Consider the following 24,310-nt stretch of genomic DNA (forward strand, 5'->3'; position numbering starts at 1 on the left):
TATACAACTACCACCTGCTGCTGCAGGAATTATAAGACTCTGGATCTGTTTAAAAGTCAATCTCCAGGGGTGCCTGGGTGGCTCAGTGGGTTAAAGCCTCTGCCTTCAGCTCAGGTCATGATCCCAGGGTCCTGGGATCAAGCCCCACATTGGGATCTCTGCTCAGCGGGGAGTCTGCTTCCTCCTCTCTGCCTACTTGTGATTTCTGTCTGTCAAATAAATAAATAAAATCTTAAAAAAAAAGTTAATCTCCAGCTTAAAAAGCCAAACAGTAGCCTAATACAACTGCTCAGTTTTTTGGTTGAGTGACTATCTTATCTTCAGGAGACTTATAGAGGTTTTAGAAGAATTACAGAAAAGGTCCTAAAAACTCAAAGCTGTTAATAGATTTTTTTAAAAATGTTGATAAAACTTAAGTTTGTTAGTTCTAGGAAACTATTTGGAAATTTTTCCTTAGCTGATATGAAATCAGTATGAATAATTTATGTGGATTTGCTCATATTTATGCTTTTAGGTCCTTGTGGCCCTGAAGAACCTTGGGCAAAGTCATTGAAGAGAGATGAGACTGTAGAACTCGACAGTGGAGGAAGCACAAAGAAACGAAGTATAGAGGGAAAAAATGTCCTAAAGCATAACAAACACTTGTTGAAAGAGAAATTTCATCCTACAGATTGTGTCTGCCAATCTGATCCCACTGGAGTGTGCTTTGGTTGTAGGACTAAAACTGAAATACTACAATTATTTCCATGGCAACAGACATGAGATCAGCAGGAAAAGCTAAACTGTGACTTTAAGATGCTCCCCCATTCAGATTTCTGCAGGAAGAAGTGGGAAGGAAGACCAAAGAAAAGTTATGAATGTCCTTGGATGAGTTTTCCCATCCACATAGTCAAGTGGAAGCAGTCTAAATAATACTAAGTCACCCCTAGGACACAGAATACTGTTTCGAGAGTATGTGGCCAGAAGAAAATGTTAGCAAACAGCAAAGTACAGATGGCTTAATTTAAATCTGCAAGCATCAAAAAGATCATGTTATTTTTTTGTATATTTGTTAGTAATCAAAGTTTTATAATTCTACTTTGGGATCCCCAAAAAGGTATGCATTTCTGAGGTCAAAAAAAGTAAAGTTTTCTTAAGCTGGTTGGCTTTTTTCTTCCTTCCTTTCTTTATTTTTTCCTCTTCCTTCTTTCCTCCCTCTTTCTCTCTTTTCCTTCCTCCCTTCCTTCCTTCCTTCCTTCCTTCCTTCCTTCCTTCCTTCCTTCCGTCCTCTGGGTTTTCTTGGCCTACTTAATGGAAACACTATCTTATTACTGATCCTATGTCCAAGAATTCCTTTTTAGAAGCATATAAAACACAATTTTCTTAACACTGCTTCTAATATGAAAAAATTACAATTTGTTTATCTGTCAAATAGAATAGTCAGATTTTGAATTAAAATATTTGAAACAGTTTAATACTTTAATACAAACCCAGACCCTGAAAAGGCAAGATATTATTAGCATTTAAGAGAAGAAAACTGTATGTCCTTAATTTTTATGTTCAATTGATGTTGTAATGAGAAGAAACTGAGTGAAGACAGATTGCTAAGAGAATTTAAAGATAAAAATATATTGCATTTTGAGGTTACAACTACTATGAATGTTGGGTACATTGACCTTTCTACAAATGGAATTTATTTTTAAATAATAATTTAGAGTTTATGTGGATCTCCCCTACAGACTTAAATATTTGTTGCTATTAGGCAAGCTTTACAGAACAAAATACCCAATGGTTGATTTTTTGATTGGATAACGAATACCAGTGAGCACAAATATTTTAGTAGTAAAGCTCCACAATCACAGAAATGTATTTTTATGTTCTTTTTATTTCCTCTGCAATAAGGACACTTCCTATAGAGCTAGAGTACAACGGTAGACTTGGGTTGATCAGTGAGGTTAATTGACAAATACTAGAACAAGAGTGGAGTAGGTTGCTGGGACTAGAGATTGAGACATAATAAAGGTGAAAAAAATGAATGGAAGGTCCTGGGAATATGGAGGGGAAGTAGGGCAAAGGACAAGAGTCTGAGAAGGATAGAAGGCAATCCCCAAAAGAGAAATGGACAATTAAGTGACTTGAGAGATCGGCATTGATTCTTATCAAGGATTTAACTGCAGAGAGCAAGTGGTAGTAGAAACTACCATGGGCTGTAGAGTCTGGAGAAATGCTAGTTCCAAAGATTATGGAGCCATTCATTGGGTTAATAGGGAACTGGGAAGAATTTCTTTAATCTTAATTTGTGGTGATAATCTTGATCTCCAATTAAAAACACATCTGTTACTTTGAAATTGAATATCTGAGAGGCCAGCACTGGAAAAAGCTTAGGAGAAAAAAGCAATCAGTGTTGCTACTGTCACCACTAATTTGCCTTCAGGTACAATAAAGCAGTGATACTTACTGCAGAAGATTTAAACGAGGCTAATCGTTAACATTTCCAAAAGCTATCTTAAAAAAGAGAGTCCCAGGAACCATTAGGAATCATGGATGATGAAAAGACGGAAGCCAGTTGCTTAAAAATTTGGTTTCACCATTTTGTAAATAGGAGTTTTTCAGCAAGTCACTTAATTTCTCTGAGCTGACGTTTTCTCACCTGTGAAGCAGGGCTAACGGCTGTGGTATAGCGGTAGAATGTGGTAAAATGAGCACTACAGTGCTCTCCTCAAAACCGTTCACGTCTACCTCCTCCATTGGTATGTTTTATTACGTATTGCAGAATCTTGCATTATAGCTGAAACAAAACAGAAACCATTCTCTAAAATCTTGACTGAGACCGTAATTTAGCCACTTTAATATAAAACAGGGCTATACAGTAGGAATGAGCGACCAAGCCACACTATTTGCATTTCGAGGCATTGAATGTCAATAGCACACCAAAAAAAAAAAAAAAGAGAGAGAGAGATGATGCAGTCTTCTTCTGAGGATGCCCATGTTGTTCTTTTCTTTCCTTCTTTCTTTTTTTTTTTTTTTTTTTTACAACCCATGTTGTTCTGATTGATGGACACAGTGAAACAGACATCTGAATACGTTCTCTTCCTTGTCAAGTAACCCTGTCTAGCCAAAAACTTACCTCAAACTTTAGGAAGGATGCTGAGATTCCATAAGAAGTCTCTAGGAACCTAGTATATATGGCTGTCACGTCAGGGTCTGTTCCCTCCCTTGTCAAGGGAACTTGCTTTGCTAAAAGGCCACCTAACATTCTAGGGAAAAGCATGAGTTGACTAATATTGCTTATGAAATTAAACCTATAATTTCTCCACTTCTGTCATGAGTTTCCTTCTCATTCAATATTTTTCAAAAACTATACGTTTGTTTTATTTGATTTATATGTTCGTGCTTAAGGCTACATAACATTTCATTGAATAGCGATGCTATAATATTTAACTAAAACTCTAAAGGGAGATGTTTAGCTTCTCTTTAAGTGTTTATTATTATAAATCAAGTATAATTAACTTTTCTTTTGCATACCTTTGTATATACCTCTGATTATATCTTTAGAATAAAGCCCTAGAAGTGGAAGTACTGGACATTCAATATACATTGTCAAATTACCTGGCAGAAGGATTCTACCAATTTGTTTCTTTTATTGTGCGTTGGTATATCATTTTACCATACCCTTGCCATGACTATGACAATACTATTTTTTTTAATATCTCTGAGTTTTGGGGTGCCTGAGTAGCTCAGTTGGTTAAGCATCTGATTCTTGGTTTCAGCTTGGGTCCTGATATCATGGGTCATGGAACTGAGCCCTATGTCAAGCTCCAGCTCCATGTTAGGCTCCGCACTCCATGGAAGTCTGCTTGGATATTCTCTCCCTCTGCTCTTTCCCCTGCTCATGCTCTCCCTTTCTCTCTAATAAATAAATGTTTAAAAAAATAAAAAATAAAATATCTGTGAGTATTTCAGATACTCCATAAGAACAAGAGCTATACACATATAGTATTTACTCTATGCCAGCACTGTTCTAGCATCTCACATATATATTAGACTGGATTCTAAAATGACATCCCTATCCCCTAGTGTGCATGCCTTGTATACCTCTAGGATTGCAAATATGGTGAGATATCAGTCCTGTAATTATGTTCACATCACAAGGCAAAGGCATTTTGCATACATACTTAGAGTCCTGTATCAGACACCTGATAAGAGATTATCTGGGTGGGCCTGAACTAATCACATGAACACTTCAAATCTAGAGGTAAGAAATTAAGGGTGAGATTATGGATTTAAAGTAAGATTCGCTGTAGCTGACTTTGAAGAGGGAAGGGTTGCTATGACATGGCACGTGTGCAGACTCTAGGAGCTCTGAGAGCAGCTCCAGCCCAGCAAGCAGGATACAGGGGCCCCAATCTACAACCACGAGGAACTGAATTCTGGCAAAAAGGATGAGCTGGGAGGTAGATTTTTTCTCCCCAGAATTACCAGACAAGAAGTCAGCCAAACGGACACCTTGGTTTCCACCTTGTGAGATCCTGACCAAGGAACTTCGCCACATAGTGCAGGACTTCTGACTTATATGCTAATAAATGGGCATTGTTTTAAGTTGCTAAATTTGTGGTAATTTTGTTATATAGTAATAAAAAACTAGAATATCATCATCTCATTTAAACTTCAATGTGCATATATGAAGTAGGCATTATTAATGACATTTTCCAAAGAAAAAACAAAGCATAGAGAAAGGTGACTAGGCAAAGATCATAGAGTTAATTAGTCTTTGGAGGAGGCATTCGAATCCAAGCATTTTGGCACTTGGAATCATACTTTCAATCACCACTCTTTCTTGACTATTGATGGTATCTTACCGCTCAAAATTGGTTTTCTCTGTTAGTTAGAACTATTTTTTCCCATGGGCATTCTTTCCATCCTTATTGAGTTTCTGTGTGTTTATATTGTGTGCATTTATCTAAGTTACTTAACATATTTTTTCTCAATAAAAGAAATATTAAGTTTGTGTTTAGAGACATTTTATTATAGCTATTAGGAGCACACTCTGGCTTGGGATTTTTTTATATTTTTACATTACATTTATAGAAGAAATAGGTCATAAACACTTTTACATCCAAGTGCCTCTTTAGAATTTAAATTGAATTCATTGGGATTCCTTCATACTGTCCATTATGTTCTATTTTTTTCTTAATTAATAAATTGCTTTTCTTCTAAATAAATAAATCATAATAATGTGGCTGAGTCCTTACTTGGTACCAGAAACTAAATTCTGTGAATGTGCTATCTCATTTGCACTTATAATTGATTCTGAAATGAGTATTATTGTTGCCTTATTATCATTGGGCAACATGAAGCTTAGAATATATGTTTCTTATGTATTTTGGACATAAGGTTCCTTTGTGACAGCAAATATTTTAAAACACAAGTGCACATGCCACTTTGTAGAAATTTAAAAATAAACCATGGGGGAAAAAGAATTTAAATTTGAATATATTACTCTTATGAAGAATATGCAATTCATGGAGTAATTTTGAAAATGTTTTTATTTTTCGACCTTGGAGTTAGAGATTCTTCGGGAGATTATAGGTATACATCTGTCTTAAAAACGATTAATGTAGCAAATACAAAACTTGATCTATAAAATTTTAATGAATGAAGTTTTGTGTTAGAAAGGGAGTCTACAGGGGCACCTGGGTGGCTCAGTGAGTTAAGCCTCTGCCTTCGGCTCAGGGTCCTGGAATCGAGCCCCACATTGGGCTCTCTGCTCAGCAGGGAGCCTGCTTCCTCCTCTCTCTCTGCCTGCCTCTCTGCCTACTTGTGATCTCTGTCTGTCAAATAAATAAATAAAATCTTAAAAAAAAAAAAGGGAGTCTATGATCAAATAAGTCTTGAAAATTCATAATACTATATACCCTTTTTGAAGAATCTCACTGGCATTAGCCTAATAAAGGCTATACAGAAGTTGGTATTGTTTAAATTTGGTCAAGATTCTTGCAAACTTATTTAAGCATAGAATTTCTTTTTAAAGATTTTATTTCTTTATTTGACAGAGAAAGAAAGTGAGAGAGGGAACACAAGAAGGAGGAGTGGGAGAGGGAGAAGCAAGCTTCATGCTGAGCAGGGAGCCTGGTGCAGGGCTTGATTCCAGGACACTGGAATCATGACTGGAGCCGAAGGCAGATACTTAACCAGTGAGCCAGCCAGGCACCTTATAAGCAGAGAATATTTTTTCCATGGAATATTCAATAACATTTCTCAGAACTTTGAAAAATGCTTTACCAGTTAATTATTTTGAAAGTCTTACCACTGTTATCCATTAATGATTCTAGGATTTATTTTCACCATTGTGAAAACATGGAAAAATACTATCTCATACAATACCAACTTAATTAGCTTGATGCCCAATGATCTAATTGCAGTTAATGTGGAAGAGTAGAAAAACTTGCCAATCAAGAATTTTATGGGAGGAGGAGCAAGATGGTGGAGAAGTAGGAAACGTAAATATCACTGGGTCCCAGGAGTTCAGCTAGTTATTTATCAAACCATTCTGAGCACCTACAAACTCAACAGGAGATCAAAGAGAAGAACAGCAATTCTAGGAACAGAAAAGCAACCAATTTCTGGAAGGTAAGACATGCAAAGAAGTAAATCTGAAGTGATATATGGGAAGACAGACCACAGCGGGAGGGGCTGGCTCCTGGCAAGATGTAGAGCATCAGAGCACAAATTCCAAACTTATAGAGTCTGTTCCTCTGAGGGATGTTGCTCCAGAGGTTAAGCGGAGGGTGGAGCCCTTGCAGGGACAGTGTGATCTCAGGACCCACGGGGTCACAGAAAGACTGGGGGTACCTAAGTGTGGCAGAGTTGCCAGGTATCAGAGCAGAGAAGCCGGCTACAGAGATGGAGTGAGCTCTCAGCTCAGGATTACCTTAAACTGTGATCTGTGGCACAGTTGGGCCAATGCTCTTTGAGCAGAGACACAACAAACTGTAGATACTGGGAAACTGCCTCCTTCCTTCTCCGGGAGAAGTGGTGCAGGAGCATGCTGCAAGAATCTGCTAGATTTGGAGACTCCAAAGGGGGCCATGTGCCAGAGACAGAAACACTCAGTCACAGGTCGGGTGAGCTCAGAGCGCAGCTGGAGACCAGGGAGACAGGAGAGATTGACTGCTTTTCTCTGAGGGCACTCTGAGGAGTAGGGTCCCAAGTTCTCAGCTCCTCCCGGCCAGAGATTGGGAGGCCACCATTTTCTTTCCTGTCCTCCAAAGCTGTATGAAAAGCATTCAGGAACAAAAGCTCCCAAGAGCGAAGCCGAGCAGATTACTTAGTCTGGCCCCTGGCAAGGTCCTGGCAAGGTCGGTACAATTCTGCCTCTGGCAAAGAGATTTGAGAATCACTGCAACAGTCCCCACCCACAGAAGATCAGCAAGAACATCCAGCCAAGACCAAGTTCACTGATCCATGAGAACTACAAAACTTCAGAGCTACAGGAATACAGCACATAGAATTCATGGCTTTCCCCCACCATGATTCTTTAGTCTTTCAAAGTTAAATATTTTTTAATTTTATTTTTTTCTTATTCTATTAATTTTTATTTTTCCTATTTAAATGTTTCTTAACTACTTAAGCTTATCAATACCTTTTTAAAAATCTTTAACTTTCATTGTTATACTCCTATTCTATCCCTTCATTGTATTTGGACTGTATACTTTTTTGTATACATACAGGTTTTTCTTTCTTTAAAACTTTGGGATACAAAATATACCTTAAATATATACCCTAAAATATCAAAATATACCCTAAATCTAGCACATGGCTTTGTTCTACTCTCCACCCTAATCACATCCTTTCCTCTTTTTTTTTTTCCTTTTTTCAACCAACTTCTTATCTTATCAATTCCCTTTTTAGAATCTTTTTTAATTGTCATTTTACAATCCTATTTCATCCCTTTGTCATGTTCACCCATATGTATATATACATATAAATATTTTTTTCTTTCTTTAAAAGTTTGGGAGGCAGCTTCTTCTAACAGACCAAAATACACCCAAAATCAAGTGTGTGGCTGTTCTTTTCACCAGTCAAATACATATATATAGTTTTCCCCCCTCCTTTCTTTCTTCTGCACCCACTGATTTCAGGTCTGTTCTGATTTGGTTAGTGTATATTTTTTCTGGGGTTGTTGCTGCCCTTTTAGTATTTTGTTCTCTCATTCATCTATTTTTATCTGGATAAAAATGACAAGGCAGAAAAACTCACCACACACACACAAAAAGAACAAGAGGCTCTACCGATGACTAGGAGCCTAATCAATATGGACAATAGTAAGATGTCAGATCTAGAGTTCAGAATGATGATTATCAAGATGCTACCTGGGCTCAAAAAAAGCATGGAGGATACAAGAGAATCCCTTTCTGGAGAGATAAAATCCCTTTCTGGAGAAAGAAAAGAATTAAAATCTAACCAAGTAAAAATTTTTAAAAAAGCTATTAATGAGGTACAATAAAAAATGAAGGCTCTTACTGCCTGGATAAATGAGGCAGAAGAGAGAATCAGTGATTTAGAAGACCAAATGATGGAGAATAAAGAAGCTTAGAAAATGAGATAAACAACTACTGGACCATGAGGGGAGAATTCAAAAGCTAAGTGATATCATAAAACGAAACAATATTAGAATAATTCAATCCCAGAGGAAGAAAAAAGAGAGAGAGAGAGAGAGAGAGAGGCAGAAGGCATATTGGAGCAAATTATAGCACAGAATTTCCCTAATTTGGTAAAGTGAGCAAGCATCAAAATCCAGGAGACACAAAGAACCCCTCTCAAAATCAGTAAAACTAGGTCAACACCCTGTCATCTAATAGTAAAACTTAACAAGTCTCAGTGATAAAGAGAAAAATCCTGAAAGCAGCTCAGGACAAGAGCTCTGTAACATACGATGGTAGAAATATTAGTTTGGCAGCAGACCTATCCACAGAGACCTGGCAGGCCAGAAAGGACTGGCATGATATATTCAGAGTAATAAACGAGAAAAATGTGCAGCCAAGAATATTATATCCAGCTAGGCTGTCACTGAAAATAGAAGGGGAGATAAAAAGCTTCCAGGACAAAAAAAAAAAAAAAACTAAAATAATTTGCAAACACCAAACCAGCCCTACAGGAAATATTGAAAAGGGTCCTCTAAGCAAAGAGAGCCTAAAAGTAACAGACCAGAAAGGAACAGGACATATACAATAACAGTCATCTTACAGACAATAAAATGGCACTAAATTCATAGCTTTCAATAGTTACCCTGAATGTAAATGAGCTAAAAACCCCAAACAAATGACAAAGGGTATCAGAATGGGAGGGGGGGGGGGGAGCCATCAATATGTTATCTGCAAGAAATTCATTTTAGACCCCAAAACACCTCCAGATTTAAAGTGAGGGGGTAGAAAACAATTTACCATGCTAATAGACATCAAAAGAAAGCTGAGGTGGCAATCCTTGTATCAGATAAATTAGATTTTAAGACAAAAACTATAATAAGAGATGAGGAAGGAAACTATATCAAACTTAAAGGGTCTGTCGAACAAGATTTAACAATTTTAAATATCTATGCCCCTAACATGGGAGCAGCCAATTATATAAACCAATTAATAACAAAATCAAAGAAACACATCAACAATAATATAATAATAAAGTAGGGAACTTTAACACCCTCCTCACTGAAATGGACAGATTATCTAAGCAAAAGATCAACAAGGAAATAAAGGCTGTAAATGACATGCTGGACCAGATGGACATCACAGATATATTCAGAACACTCCATCGCAAAGCAACAGAAGACACATTCTTCTCTAGTGCATATGGAACATTCTGCACAATAGATCACATCCTGGGTCACAAATCAGGTCTCAATTGGTATATCAAAAGACTGGGATCATTCATTGCATATTTTCAGACCACAATGCTTTGAAACTAGAACTCAACCACAAGAAGAAAATTGGAAAAAGCTCAAATACATGGAGGTCCTACTAAAGGATGAATGGGGCAACCAGGATATTAAAGAAAAGTTTAAAAAAATCCATGGATACAAATGAAAATGAAAACACAACTGTTCAAAATCTTTGGGACACAACAAAGGCAGTCCTAAGAGGAAAGTACATAGCAATACAAGCCTTTCTCAAGAAACAAGAAAGGTCTCAGGGTGCCTAGGTTGCTCAGTCAGTTAAGTGTCCATCTCTTAATTTTGGCTCAGGTCGTATCTCAGGATTATGAGATCAAGCCCTGTGTCGGACTTCACCCTCAGTGAAGTCTGCTTAAGATTATCTCCCCCAATCCCTCTACCCCTCTTCCCTGTATTCTCTCTCTCTCTCTCTCCCTCTCTCTGAAATAAATGGATGAATCTTATGGGGGGGAGAAACAAGAAAGGTCTCAAGTATACAACCTAACCTTACACCTAAAAGGGCTGGAGTAAGATCAGCAAAGAAAGCCTAAACCCAGCAAGACAGGAGAAATAATAAAGATCAGAGCAGAAATCAATGAAATAAAAACCAAAAGAACAGTAGAACACATCAATGAAATTAGGAGGTGGTTCTTTGAAAGAATTAAGATTGACAAACCCCTGGCCAGACTTACCAAAAAGAAAAGAGAAAGGACCAATATTAATAAAATCATGAATGAAAAAGGAGAAATCAAAACCAACGTCAAAGAAATACAATTATAAGAACATGTTATGAGCAACTATACAGCAGCAAATTTGACAATCTGGAAGAAATGGATGCATTCTTAGAGACATATAAACAACCAAAACTGAACCAGTGAGAAATAGAAAACCTGAACAGACCCATAACCAGTAAGGAGATTAAAGCAGTCATCAAAAATCTCCCAACAAACAAGACCTCAGGGCCAGACAGCTTCCGAAGAGAATTCTACCAAATTTAAAGAAGAATTAATACCTAGTCTCCTAAAACTGTTCCAAAAAATAGAAATGGAAGGAAAACTTCCAAACTCATTTTATAAGGCCAGCATTACCTTGATCCCAAAACCAGACAAGACCCCACCAAAAAGGAGAATTACAGACCAATATCCTTGATGAACACAGATGCAAAAATTCTCAGCAAAACACTACCAAGTAGGATCCAACAGTACATTAAAAAGATTATTCACCATGACCAAGTGGGATTTATTTCTGGACTGCAAGTTTGGTTCAACATCCACAAATCAATCAATGTGATAAAATATATTAATAAAAGAAAGAACAAGAACCATATGATATAGTGCATAGATGCTGAAAAAGCATCTGACAAAGTACACCACACTTTCTTTTTGTTTTTCTTTTTTTTTTAAAGATTTTATTTATTTATTTGATAGAGAGAAATCACAAGTAGATGGAGAGGCAGGCAGAGAGAGAGAGAGGGAAGCAGACTCCCTGCCGAGCAGAGAGCCCGATGCGGGACCTGATCCCAGGACCCTGAGATCATGACCTGAGCCGAAGGCAGCAGCTTAAATCACTGAGCCACCCAGGTGCCCCTACACCACACTTTCTTGATCAAAACTCTTCACAGTGTAGAGGTAAAGGGCACATACCCAATATCATTAAAGCCATGTCTGAAAATCCCACAGCAAATATCATTCTCAATGGGGAAAAACTGAGAACTTTTCCCCTCAAGTCAGGAACACAAAAGGATTGTCCACCATCAACACTGCTATTCAACATAGTACTAGAAGTCCTAGCCTCAACAATCAGACAACAAAAAGAAATAAAAGGCATCCAAATCAGCAAAGAAGTAGTCAATCTCTCACTCTTTGCAGATGACATACTGTATGTGGAAAACCCAAAAGACTCTACTCCAAAACTGTTAAAACTCATACAGGAATTCAATAAAGCATCGGGATATAAAATCAATGCACAGAAATCAGTTGCATTTCTACACCAACAGCAAGACAGAAGAAAGAGAAATTAAGGAGTCAATCGCATTTACAATTCTACCCAAAACCAAAAGATACTTAGGAACAAACATAACCAAGGAAGCAAAGAATCTGTACTCAGAAAACTGTGAAGTACTCATGAAAGAAATTGAGGAAGACACAAAGAAATGCAAAAATGTTCCATGCTCGTTGATTGGAAAAACAAATATTGTGAAAATGTCTATGCTACCTAAAGCAATCTATACATTTAAAGCAACCCTATCAAAATATCATCAAGGTTTTTCAAAGAAATGGAACGAATAATCCTAAAATTTACATAGAACCAGAAAAGACCCTGAATAGCCAGGGGAATGTTGAAAAAGAAAACCAAAGGTGGCAGCATCACAATTACAGACCTTAGGCTCTATTACAAAGCTGCAATCATGAACAGTATGGTACTGACCAAAAACAGACACACAGATCAATGGAATGGAGCCCAGAAATGGACCCTCTACTCTATGGTCAACTAATCTTTGACAAACCAGGAAAGAATGTCCAACAGAACAAAGACAGTGTCTTCAACAAATGTTGTTGCAAAAATTGGATAGCCAACATGTAGAAGAATGAAACTTGACCACTTACTTATACACACATAAAAACAGACTCAAAATGGATGAAAGGCCCCAATGTGAGACAAGAATCCATCAAAATCCTTGAGGAGAACACAGGTAGCACCTTTTCCACCTCAGCCACAGCAGCTTCTTCCTAGAAACATCACCAAAGACAAGGGAAGCAAGGGCAAAAATGAACTATCAGGACTTCATCAAGATCACAAGCTTTTGCACAGCAAAGGAAACCGTCAACAAAACCAAAAGACAACTGACATAATGGGAGAAGATATTTGCAAATGGCATATCAGATAAAGGGCTAGTATCCAAAATCTGTAAAGAACTTATCAAGCTCAAAACCCAAAGAACAAATAATCCAATCAAGAAATGGGCAAAAGACATGAACAGACATTTTTGCAAAGATGAAGTCCAAATGGCCAACAGATACACGAAAAAGTGCTCAACATCACTCAGCATCAGGGAAATGCAAATCAAAAGTACGGTGAGATACCACCTCACACCATTCAGAGTAGCTAAAATAAATCAATCAGGAAACGACAGGTGTTGGTGAGGATGCAAAGAGGAACCCTCCTACATTGTTGGTGGGAATACAAGGTGGTGCAGCCACTCTGGAAAACAGTATGAAGGTTCCTCAAAATGTTGAAAATACAGTTTCCCTACAACCCAGCAATCGCACTACTGGGTATTTACCCTAAAGATACAAATGTAGTGATCTGAAGGGGCACATGCACCCAAATGTTTATAGCAGCAATGACACAATAGCCAAACTATAGAAAGAATCTAGATGTCTAATGGATAAAGAAGATGTGTGTATATATGGGGGGAAAAATTTTATATATATATATATATATGTATATAAAACAATGCAATCCTATGCAGCCATCAAAAAAAAAAAAAAAAAAAATCTTGCCACTTGCAACAACATGGATGGAACCAGAGGGTATTATGCTAAAGGAAATAAGTCAATCAAGAGAAAGACAATTATCATATGATCTCTCTGATAGGAATTGGAGAGGCAGGGTGGGGGGTTGTGGGAGGTAGGGAGGGGAAAAAATGTAACAAGAAGGGACTGGGGAGGGAGAAAAACCATAAGAGACTCTTGATCTCAGGAAACAAACTGAGGGTTGCTGGAGGGTGAAGGGGAAGGGCTAGGCTGGCTGGGTTATGGACATTGGAGAGGGCATGTGCCACGGTGAGTGTTGTGACTTGTGTAAGCCTAATGATTCACAGACCTATACCCCCAAAGCAAATAATACATTATATGTTAATAAAATTTTTTAAAAAATTAAGAAGAATTTTTTCAAAGATTTTATATATTTATTTAACAGAGGGATAGAGAGCACAAGTAGGTAGAGCAGCAGGTAGAGGGAGAGGGAGAAGCAGGCTCCCTGCTGAGAAGGGAGCCTGATGTGGGACTCCATCCCAGGACCCTGAGATCACGAACTGAGCTGAAGGCAGCCACTTAACTAACTGAGCCACCCAGACACCCAAAAATTAAGAATTTTATGGGTTTTTCAGAAAATCGCATCAAAAAATGGGCAGAAGACATGAACCGACACTTCTCCAAAGAAGACATACAAATGGTTAACAGACACATGAAAAAATGTTCATAATCATTAGCAATCAGGGAGATTCAAACCAAAACCACATTGAGATACCACCTTACACAAGTTAGAAAGGTCAAAATCAACAAGATGGTAAACAACATGTGTTGGAGAGGATATGGAGAAAGGGGAACCCTCTTACACTGTTGGTGGGAATGCAAGTTGTTGTAACCACTTTGGAAAACAGTGTGGAGATTCCTCAAAAAATTAAAAATAGAGCTATACTATGACCCTGCAATTGCACTACTAGGTATTTACCCAAAGATACAGATGTAGTGAAAAGATGGGTCATCTGTACCCCAATGTTCATAGCAGCAGTGGTCACAGTCCCCAAACTGTGGAAAGAACCAAGATGCCTTTCAATGGGCGAATGGATAAAGAAGATATGGTCCATATATACAATGGAGTATTATGCCTCCATCAGAAAGGATGAATACCACTTTTGTGTCAACATGGATGGGACTGGAGGAGATTATGCTGAGTGAAATAAGTCAAGCAGAGAGAGTCAATTATCACATGGCTTCACTTACTTGTGGAGCATAAGGAATAACACGGAGGACTGGGAGCACTGGGTGTGGTGCATAAACATTGAATTTTGAAACACTGAAAAATAAAATAAAATAAAATAAAATGAAATGAAAAAGAGAATTTTATGGGTTTTTGATACATTAATGAAGAATAATACTTAGGAGGTCATTAAAAGCCCTGGGTATTGTTTGGCTCCATTCTTCCATTCCTTGTTTCCAATTCTTAGCTTATAAACAGAAAAGGATGATTAACAATAACAATAAAAATTACACACAATTCCATATTATGATCCACATTCTGTGGTGAAAAGTGTTCAACATATATCTATCAGTCTTTACAGTATCACCCAAGTTGATAACCAACAGAGGGTTGGATAACTTAAGTCACTTTCCCAAATTTACAGAGGCAGTAAGATGGCATGTCTAAGAGCTGAATGACAGTCACCCTGATGGCAAAGTCCAATGTGCATCCCATCAATTATTACACTGTACTACCTAAAAAACTAAGGGGCCAGCTGAAATTAAAATACCCCGTTAGCTCGATGTATGCATTTCTAAAAGAAGGCATGCTGATTAGCTGACTAAATCATTCATTTAAGGGGTATATATGTATACCACAGTACAGTTCCCACATAAATGAGCACAGTAATGGTATATTAGGAATCAATCTTTCTCTTCAAACTCCCAGACATCACATCAGGGCATAACATTCTTTTTTTTTCTTTTTGGTCAGTTCTACCTGGCTGTGGTAGACTGTGGGACTTCCACTGGTATTATATTATCTGCCTACCTTTACCTTGAGACATATTAAACTCCAGCAAAATGGATATATAAACTCTCAGCATGCAACTTTGATTTCTTTGAGATTGATTCAGCATTGTCACGTGCCAAACATTATGGCTTAGACTTGTTCACCAGAACATAATATAAATGGCAGAGTGAGGGCCCAGAGCAGAAGAAAAATACTGGTGAACAATTCTTATTTTAATCAACTTTTTGCTGAACAATTTAATTGAGGAGAGTGAAGAATACTTGAATAAGAGTATATGTATGAGAACAATCAGAGGTTGGTAAAATACATATTACGACATTTTCTTATACAAATATGATTTAATATTTATTACACATTAATGCAAAAATTATAATTAACTGTGTTAATTTACAATGAATCCATTTACTTACTATATGATGATGGGGTATGTGTGTGTGTGTGTGTCAAAAACAGAGTAATGGATAATGAAGCAGCATAGAACAGAGAGTTATGAGATGCAGAACACATGCAGAGAAGATCCCTCGTGAGGATAAGTGAGCTCAAATGGAATTTGCACAATAAAATTTCTGCAATATGTCATTTTGCATGGCTTAACATTTACGTGGCATGGACATTGTTAGACTGAAAAGCCTTAACAGAGAAGCCCATGGAAGGAGGGTACTGTCTCAGAATGGAATGCGTGTCACTGGGAGGGTATAAGACAAGGGTAAGAGGACTATCTGACACAATCAGTCCCTTAGCAAAACAATTTGGCACATAGTTCGTGTATCAGGCATTATATTAGATGTTGTTGATAGAGACAAAGGACACCCCTGCCACCAAGAATTATAGTTAAGATAGCTGAATAAAAATTTATGAAGAGGTCAAAAAAGTGGCTGTCAAACCACATCAAGAAGCCTTGGTAGAAGGTGTGGGACAAGCCCGAGGCAGTTCTAGGTTGTTTTCATTGACTCTGTCCAGAAGTGCTGTGGAGATCTCTGAATATAGAAACTGAAAAGGGGAGTGCCCAGGTTCAGTTTCCCATCTGACACTGAGCCCGAGAGGATTCATTGTGTGCATGGGAGAGTCTACATGGGACACTTACTGATTGAGGTAAACAGGAGGCAAAAAGAGAGTCTACATGGGACACTTACTGATTGAGGTAAACAGGAGGCAAAGAATCTCAAACTTTAAGGATGAGTTTTACGAGCTACCAGAAAGGAATTTTGAAAAAGCAAAGTAAAAAAGAATTTTTAAAATAATGTTCGAAAACCTTTTCTAGAGTCTTTCTGGCTTAATATGTTGACAGTATCACAACCAGTATTACCTGGATAATGACTGATGACAGATATTGATTTTCTATGGCTAGCCCAACCTGGGAGAGAAAAGGAAATCTTTGTAAATGCATTCAGGAGTCCTGTTTGGGAAATTATTTGTTTCATTTATTAAATATATTGTGATACATCCACAACATGACAGCAGCTAACTGTATCAACCCTTACTAGAGAACAAAACTAAAATGTATTTTTTACCGTGACAGCAAGCTCACAAAAAGTCAAGGAGACTGTGACAGTAAGTCAAAGAGATCAGTAAAAGGATACCAGGGCAGGTCTAAAGTGGAAAGTTCCACGTAACTCTAAAATTCCTGTGCTGTTATGCTTTGTGGACCATCTGGCCACACCATGCTTTTTCGCCTTCTTCCAAAGTCCTCCTAAACTGAATGCTTTTCTTGCATCCAGTATTTAATGCATTATATCCAATATTTAATACAAACACATAGTGTTTGGCTGTTGTTATTTTGCATAAGCAAATGCTCAGTTTCTTACTAAAATATCACTATGGGAATCCCTCTCTGTGCCTTCTTTCTTCATAGGTAAAACAAGCAATCCAGGAAGAAACCATCTCTACAGGCCAGTTCCATGTTTCTAGGGTAACAGAAGACTAAAATAGTCAAACGGAATGCATGGAAACAAAATGAGTATTTGTCAAAGGGCTTTATAGTCAATATTCTTTATAAAGATACAAAAATTCACAGAAGAGGGGCGCCTGGGTGGCTCAGTGGGTTAAGCCTCTGCCTTCGGCTCAGGTCATGATCCCAGGGGCCTGGGATCGAGTCCCGCATTGGGCTCTCTGCTCAGCAGGGAGCCTGCTTCTCCTCATCTCTCTCTCTGTCTGTCTCTCTGCCTATTTGTGATCTCTCTCTGTGTCAAATAAATAAATAAAATCTTAAAAAAAAAAATTCACAGAAGAACTACTTGTTCTTGTGTGTGGTGGTTGGTTTTTGTACAAATGTGCAATGCGAGTCAGGAGAAATATTAAGATGTGTAAACCACCATTTGTTGTTGAATTAGAAGTTATTGTGTTAAGCTCTGTTTTTATAAAGATTTTATTTTATTTATTTGAGAGAGTGTGTGTGTACATAAGCGTTGGGGGGGGGCTGCAGGGGAAGAGGGAGAGGCAGGCTCCCCTCAGAGCTGAGAGCCCCATGTGGGGCTCGATCCCAGAATCTGGGATCATGACCTGAACCTAAGGCAGACATTTAACTGACTGAGCCACTCAAGAGCCCTTGTGTTAGGCTCTTGATCTCACTAAAGTAGGAAGTCTTTAGAAATAAATCACATAGTTTCTATTCACCTCTTAGCCATAAGATTAAAAAGAATGGCAAAGTTGAGCTCCTTTCAAGTGGTTTTTTTGTTAGAGTGTTATTCTTAGAATTACTATTGACATTTATCAAGGTCATCATAATCTTGAATTAAATGCTTAAAAAGTTATGTTGAGTCTGTATTCTGAGTACACACATTTAGCAATTTTCAGGTCAAACTATTTAGTCAATTATAACAACTCAGATCTGAATAGTTGACTGACAAATCAAATGATCTGCCCAACTGATTGACTGAATATGTGAAAACATCCAAATGTGATCATTAGCTTGATAATCAAATCCAGTTCTTGCTTTCTGATGTACAAAGTGGTAATTAAAAAGTAATTATGCTACTTTAGACCAACCCCCCTTCCATACCTAGATAAGCCCTATCTTATATTATCAAGTATTAAACCTATACTAAGGCAAAACTGACTTCTGATCAATAATATTTTTGAATTATGGCCTACCATCGTACAAACACTAAAGCAATTCTTCATCTGTTTGAATTACCTGAGTACCTAGCACAACTTGAACATTGGGAAACCAGACCCAAGCTTTCTTACCTGGGTGTAACTTCCATTTCTTTTAAATCCCACCTTTCCATTCTCGGCAATGCAATGTTATTTGACAAACTAACATGACAGATATAAAATTGTCTACCTATATTATAGAAGCAGCTATTAATATTTCATTTTCCTGAATACATTCTGTGAGACTTAAGAGACCCATGTAAACTCATCTACGAATCTGGCAAGCCACTTGCAGCAAATAAAGAACCACGGAGCAGTCAAGAGCCACTACTAACGAGCTGTGTTTTAAAATCATCTGCAGGTGAACGTGAGCCTAGGCAATGCGTTATTTTCAGGAACTTGAAATGCGCTTGAAAACTTTGATCGTGCCTGCAATAAGGGTTATCTGGAAAGCTTGCACGACCCATCTCCTCATCCATCTGCTTTGTTGTCAGTGTGTTTTTTAAGGTCATCTGTCTTTAGGCTGAACATGTTGCTCCTGAAGGGCTTTGCTCATATTAATAGATGACAACTAAACGCCTCCCATCACCCTAACTCTTTGTGAAAAATAATGTTCTGATGTACCATATTAATTTAAGTAATGTATTGGCTAGATATCAAATACATTAAAATATAGTTTAAGCATGTGGTATTTTATTTGCTATATTACTAATAATAAATCTAATAGACTAAAGTTATTATTACAAAAATAAACAATATGTCAAAAACATTGAAGTGAGAGGTAAAAGAGTTAGGAATCTTATTTGAATTATGATAAAATAATAGGAAAGCTATAACAGCTTTATGATGATTTTCCCTCTCAACAATTTGCTGAGAGAAAAATATTTATAACGAATGTGTTTTAATTTTGGAAATTGCCTCAGGTAAAATACGATAATTGTGATTTTTTACTTCTGATCTTGAAAAGCCACACAGAGTGAAATTTTATTTCCAAATCAACAAAAGCCTTCCAACAAAACAAAAAAAGTGTATTTATAATAATTCTTTTAAAAATTCAATCACATTATGTTATTAATATTTAAAGTTTTTATGTTGTGTAATTTTTTATATATTAGATTACAAAGGACTGCAGTACAGAAACAGTATGGACATTAAGTTTTAAAAAGTCTTCATCTGTCAAAATATGAATTTGACCTTTGCTATCCATAGCCTGAACATAGATCTCAAGCTTTTCTTTCTGATTGAGATGACTGATGCACTAAAATATATTTCATAATTTTATTGTCTCATTCAGTATACTACTAACCACACAAAACAGAAAGAAAAAGGAAAGTGTTACGCAAAAGTAACATATGTAACATATAAACACGTAACATGTAAAAACCTATATTTGAGTCTTAAAAATGCTCTAAAGGAAAAAACAAATGATACTGCATTTGCCATCTCACAGAACAGCCTTACATGGTTTTCATTTGCCTTGTTTCATCCTTCACTTGGACAGGAAGCTCTTAACTGTTTTCTTTCATGCTTTTTTTTCCTCTCTTGCCTCCACTCCAGCGCACATGCCTGCCCCCCGCCCCCAACACACACTCTTTTTTTTCCTATAGTCTCTGCAGTAAAAGCTACCATAGTTATCTCATGGAGACGTCTCATGCAGACGCCTCATGCAGACGTCTGCCAGTGGATGATAGGAAACGCTGATTGAGAAAGGGTTTATCTACTTTTCATCCAAAATATGTGAACCATTAAGGAAATTATAAAAAGCAGCAACAATATACTCTGGTTTTATTCAGAACCTTTCCCTTAGCGATTATTAAAACGATGATATTTTTAGCCAAAGAAAGCAAAATGCATCTGCAGCAGCTGGTTTCCAAGGAAACAGAATAATTTAAAACCATGTGGAACTCTGCTCTCTAATTTTCATCAATTCCCCTTCATTCCTGGAGGTAGCTTTACTCAGAATTTATAATTTCCAAAAAACATAACTGCCTTGATTATTTTTTTCTAACACATTTTAGGAGGTGAGAACTCTCTGGATTTATATATCACCTACATTCCAATCTGGGGTAGATTAATTTCTATCATCATTTTGTTTTAAAAACCAAGATCAGAAGATTCCATCAATAATTAGAAACATAGCAACATTGCAGTATTGTGTAATGATTCTTGAAATCCAGAAATAGTTCAAAATAAACCATGCAAGTGTATTTGCTTGGGTCAATAAGACACAAGCATATAAACATATTATTAGCTATATTTAGTATGTTTAGGAAATCTAAGCTAGTTCTCCATTCATTTAATGATCTTTTCCAAATATTCAGTAGTTTTTCTCCCCTTCTCTTTTCGTAATTTTTTCAATAACTATTTTGCATTTGTCTCTCATTTAAAACCAAACCCCATTTCTCAAACAAAAACAAAAAAGCAAAGACAAGATCAAAAAAATTCGTAGATATGATACATATGATATGATATGATACATATTCATTCCTGTTAGTGATTTATTCAAAAGAAGTATTTTTTAAATACTTGAATATACCATTTACATCAGAGAAATACTTTTATTATAATCGACAAGTCTTAATTGATTGCCAATGTGCCCAGGTCAGTAGAAATATTTCTTAAAAGAAGCTTGGTTTTAATTAGATTCCCTCCTCCATTAACTGCTCCCTGTTTATGAATTAAAATAACTAGAAAAGTAAATGACTTGTAGTAAAATTATTTTCTTCTTTTTACTGTCAATGTGTCATTTAGTGTATATTTTTAGAACTCTTGCCTATTTTCCCTAAGGGAAAATCAAAAACAGGATTAAGAGATACAAGCAACTGGTGAAGTAAAATCCTAACTTCTGAGTTCTTAAAAAAAAAAAAAAAAACTGTTGCCCTAGGGATATTACCAACAATATAAATGCTGCGAAGGAACCCTTATCTAGATATGTTTGATTGATAAATGAAACTGCCAATGAAATTTGCCTATTAAGATGCTATTTTTTACAGCAATGTTTAATCCTTCACAAACAGGTTTCCGAGGTTTTAAAATGAAAACAGCCCTATGCATGTTGCTAAACATAGAGTCGCTTTATCATCACCTAAGGTTACGATTTACGAAATACAATGATACAATCACTCGGTAGCATGAGATTTATCAAGAGCAGAAAGTTAAAGAGCTTAAACGCACACGAAATCATGCATTCTAATGCAGCACTTAGAGTCTCCAACCTGCAAAAATTATTTTCCTAAACCATTCACTGTATTGTACCTCTTAAAAGACACCACATGAAATTTTATGTCTATTTTCAGAGAAAGCTCCATGTTCTCCGAACCTGTGGAATTTACCGGGCTTTCGTCATCTTTCCCTTCATTCCCAATCACACAAACTTGAATTCGGGGGAGAAAAAAAAGACACATGGTGATTCATCGTATCTATTAATTTTGCTTCAAGAACACTTCCTAGAAAGTTAAACAGGGCACGACATGCCTCGGGTGCTTTTATCAGCTAATGGCTTGGCAGGGAGGAAAAACCGCTCCCTGCCCAGCTTCCCTAAGCCACGAACGGGACCCACTTTCGGGAACTGTCTTCAGAATCATTTTCGTATCTTAAGATCCTCTCCATAGGCACTGAGAAGCATTCTGTTTTGAAGAAAAAGATTTTTTTTTCCTTTTTAGCTCTTACCTGTAAAGATGGTTTCTGTACTTCAGCTCCGTCGGAACAGACTGAAGAGTTCACTCCTCCCTCGTCCATCCATCAGGCAGCAGCCGACCAATAACAAAGCCAGATCCGGGCGGGCTCCGGCTCCCGCTCCCCGCTCTGCTGCCATCCCCTGCTTGCCCCCACCCCCACTCTCGCAGAGGGCAAGTCCTTGCGGCTGAGAGAGAGGAAAGGAGTGGAGAACAGCAATAGGAAGAGGAGAGGAATAAAGAGATGCGAGATATTTCAACGAAGAGCTCCAAACTACCAAAAACAAACAAACAACAAACAAAAAACCCCACAAACAACAACAACAACAAAAACCCCACAAAATATATATATATCTGCAGGTGAACTCCGCTGAAGTAAAATGCCTCTCTTCGGATTTAGGAAAATAGGGTTAATCAGTGTCTCAACCACCTGAAATTAAAGCCAAACACTCATGATAAAACCTAGGTACATTGCCTGTCTTTTCAGCTCCCACTGATTTTTCGCGGGGGGCGCGGGGGGGGGGGAGCAATCTCCGTGGTACGTTTTGGTATGTAGATAGAGGAGGTTGAGACTGAACATCAAGATAACATTATGCATATGCTGTTTGCAAAGAGATAAAATTAAGATGAATCAAGACCCTTTCCGTCGATGTAAATGTGATGTATTTGCATTTGAACCTCTGTTTGGCACTGTTTCCATTTAAAACCAGTTTCAGAGCCTAATCGGTATGAAAAGGATAGTTCTTCCTGAGATTAGAATATTTAAATATTTCAAAGCTATGTGGTTTGCGTTACTTCAGATTCCTTAAAAGCTGGCATCAATTTGCCTTTGTGAATAATGGAGCTTGTTAAAGATTAAAAAGGCATCAGCCACTTAGTTGCTGTGTCTCAAAAGTGACTAATTGAACTCCAATTTTATTCTAATAACCTTGAGCAAAATCATTTCACTTTTGAACTAGGAGCGTAACATGAATAAAAGGACAACTGAGGAAGGCATCCAGTTAGAAGGCTTAAGGCAACGAAACAAATTCACCCATCGCTTTAAGGAGGTTAGGTTGGGACTAACAAAGAATGTCAGTTAGACACAGATTGTATTCTTAATTTTAAAAAATAGAATACAAACCATGGCTCTTTAAGATAAAAAGTGTTATTAATTGAGCTTCCGCGAGTGGAGGTGATCTGAAAAAAATTTCCTTGGGGAGCTATAAATTTAACAATAGATACTTTCTCCCCCTTCCTGCTATGTACTGTCTACCTGAGATATTATAGGTTTTGGTATTCAATTTCCTAAATCAGTAATGTATCCTCATGGAAATAAGACCACAGGGAAACGAAAGAAATGGCAAGAAAGTATTCTTTATCTCTAAGAGTAACATTGATGAGGGAGCAGGAGGCTGGCTGAGGGCAGAGCAAAAGCTGGCGCCTTGCACCCCCTCTTCACCCGCTCCCCTCCATATGTGTAGCATTCCTCAGGCACCCCTGACTGCCATAAAATGATAAATAGTTAACTTGCAGGGATCGCAATCCTGCAGAACAGGAATCTCCCTTGCTCTACAGATGTCCTAGAGGTCTAAACAGGGAGGTTACCTTATCAATAGCACAAATTTCCAGAGGCAAATAACTCGGTTCCTGAAGCCCTAATGTCTCCCTCCCACCATAAACTGGAGGAGACTGAGGTAGAAGGGAATGTAAATGATAGCAGGATCATAATATCCCACCAAGAATCTCCCAACTATCTTGATGTTAATACCTGACCTAAAGACGACATTGATCAAGCCATAAGGGCAAGGACCGCCCGCCCCCCCGCCCCCCCCCGCACCTTGTAGGCCCTCGTTAACATGTGAGAACTCTGTTGAAATCTCCCATCCCTTCACCACCTCCCCCCAACTGCAAGGTATATAACCTGCCTACCCTCACAACCCGGGGCAGCAGCTCTTCCTGCCCATGGGTCCTGCCCCGTGCTTTAATAAACCACCATTTTGCACCAAAGATGTCTCAAGAATTCTTTCTTGGTCATTGGCTCCGGACCTCAGCCCACGGAACCTCACCTAGGTTCTAGAACTTCATCAACATGGGAGCAAATCATTAGTGGTCCAGAAACAACTAAAAGGAAAGGGTTTAAGGGTACCAATCTTGTTAGTGG

General features: G+C 37.6%; 1 protein-coding gene across 5 annotated transcripts in view; it reads right to left on the reverse strand.

Annotated features, from left to right (window-relative positions):
* CSRNP3 (cysteine and serine rich nuclear protein 3) overlaps positions 1-22,229 on the reverse strand; it is a 209,524-nt gene extending 187,295 nt beyond the window's left edge. Inside the window, exons 1-4 of one of the 5 annotated variants that reach the window (XM_082689891.1) lie at positions 22,163-22,193; positions 16,707-16,754; positions 14,632-14,704; positions 2,630-2,767 (exon numbers count right to left, since the gene is read on the reverse strand). The gene's annotated coding sequence lies outside the window, so the exon portion shown is untranslated. Of the gene's footprint in view, positions 1-2,629; positions 2,768-14,631; positions 14,705-16,706; positions 16,755-22,162 lie in introns of all 5 variants that reach the window. The other 4 variants (XM_082689890.1, XM_082689892.1, XM_082689893.1 and 1 more) reach the window with 4 other exon arrangements.
* Positions 22,230-24,310: the final 2,081 nt, after the last annotated feature.

Source organism: Mustela nivalis (genome assembly GCF_964662115.1).
Source record: "Mustela nivalis genome assembly, chromosome: 11".
Classification (NCBI taxonomy): domain Eukaryota; kingdom Metazoa; phylum Chordata; class Mammalia; order Carnivora; family Mustelidae; genus Mustela; species Mustela nivalis.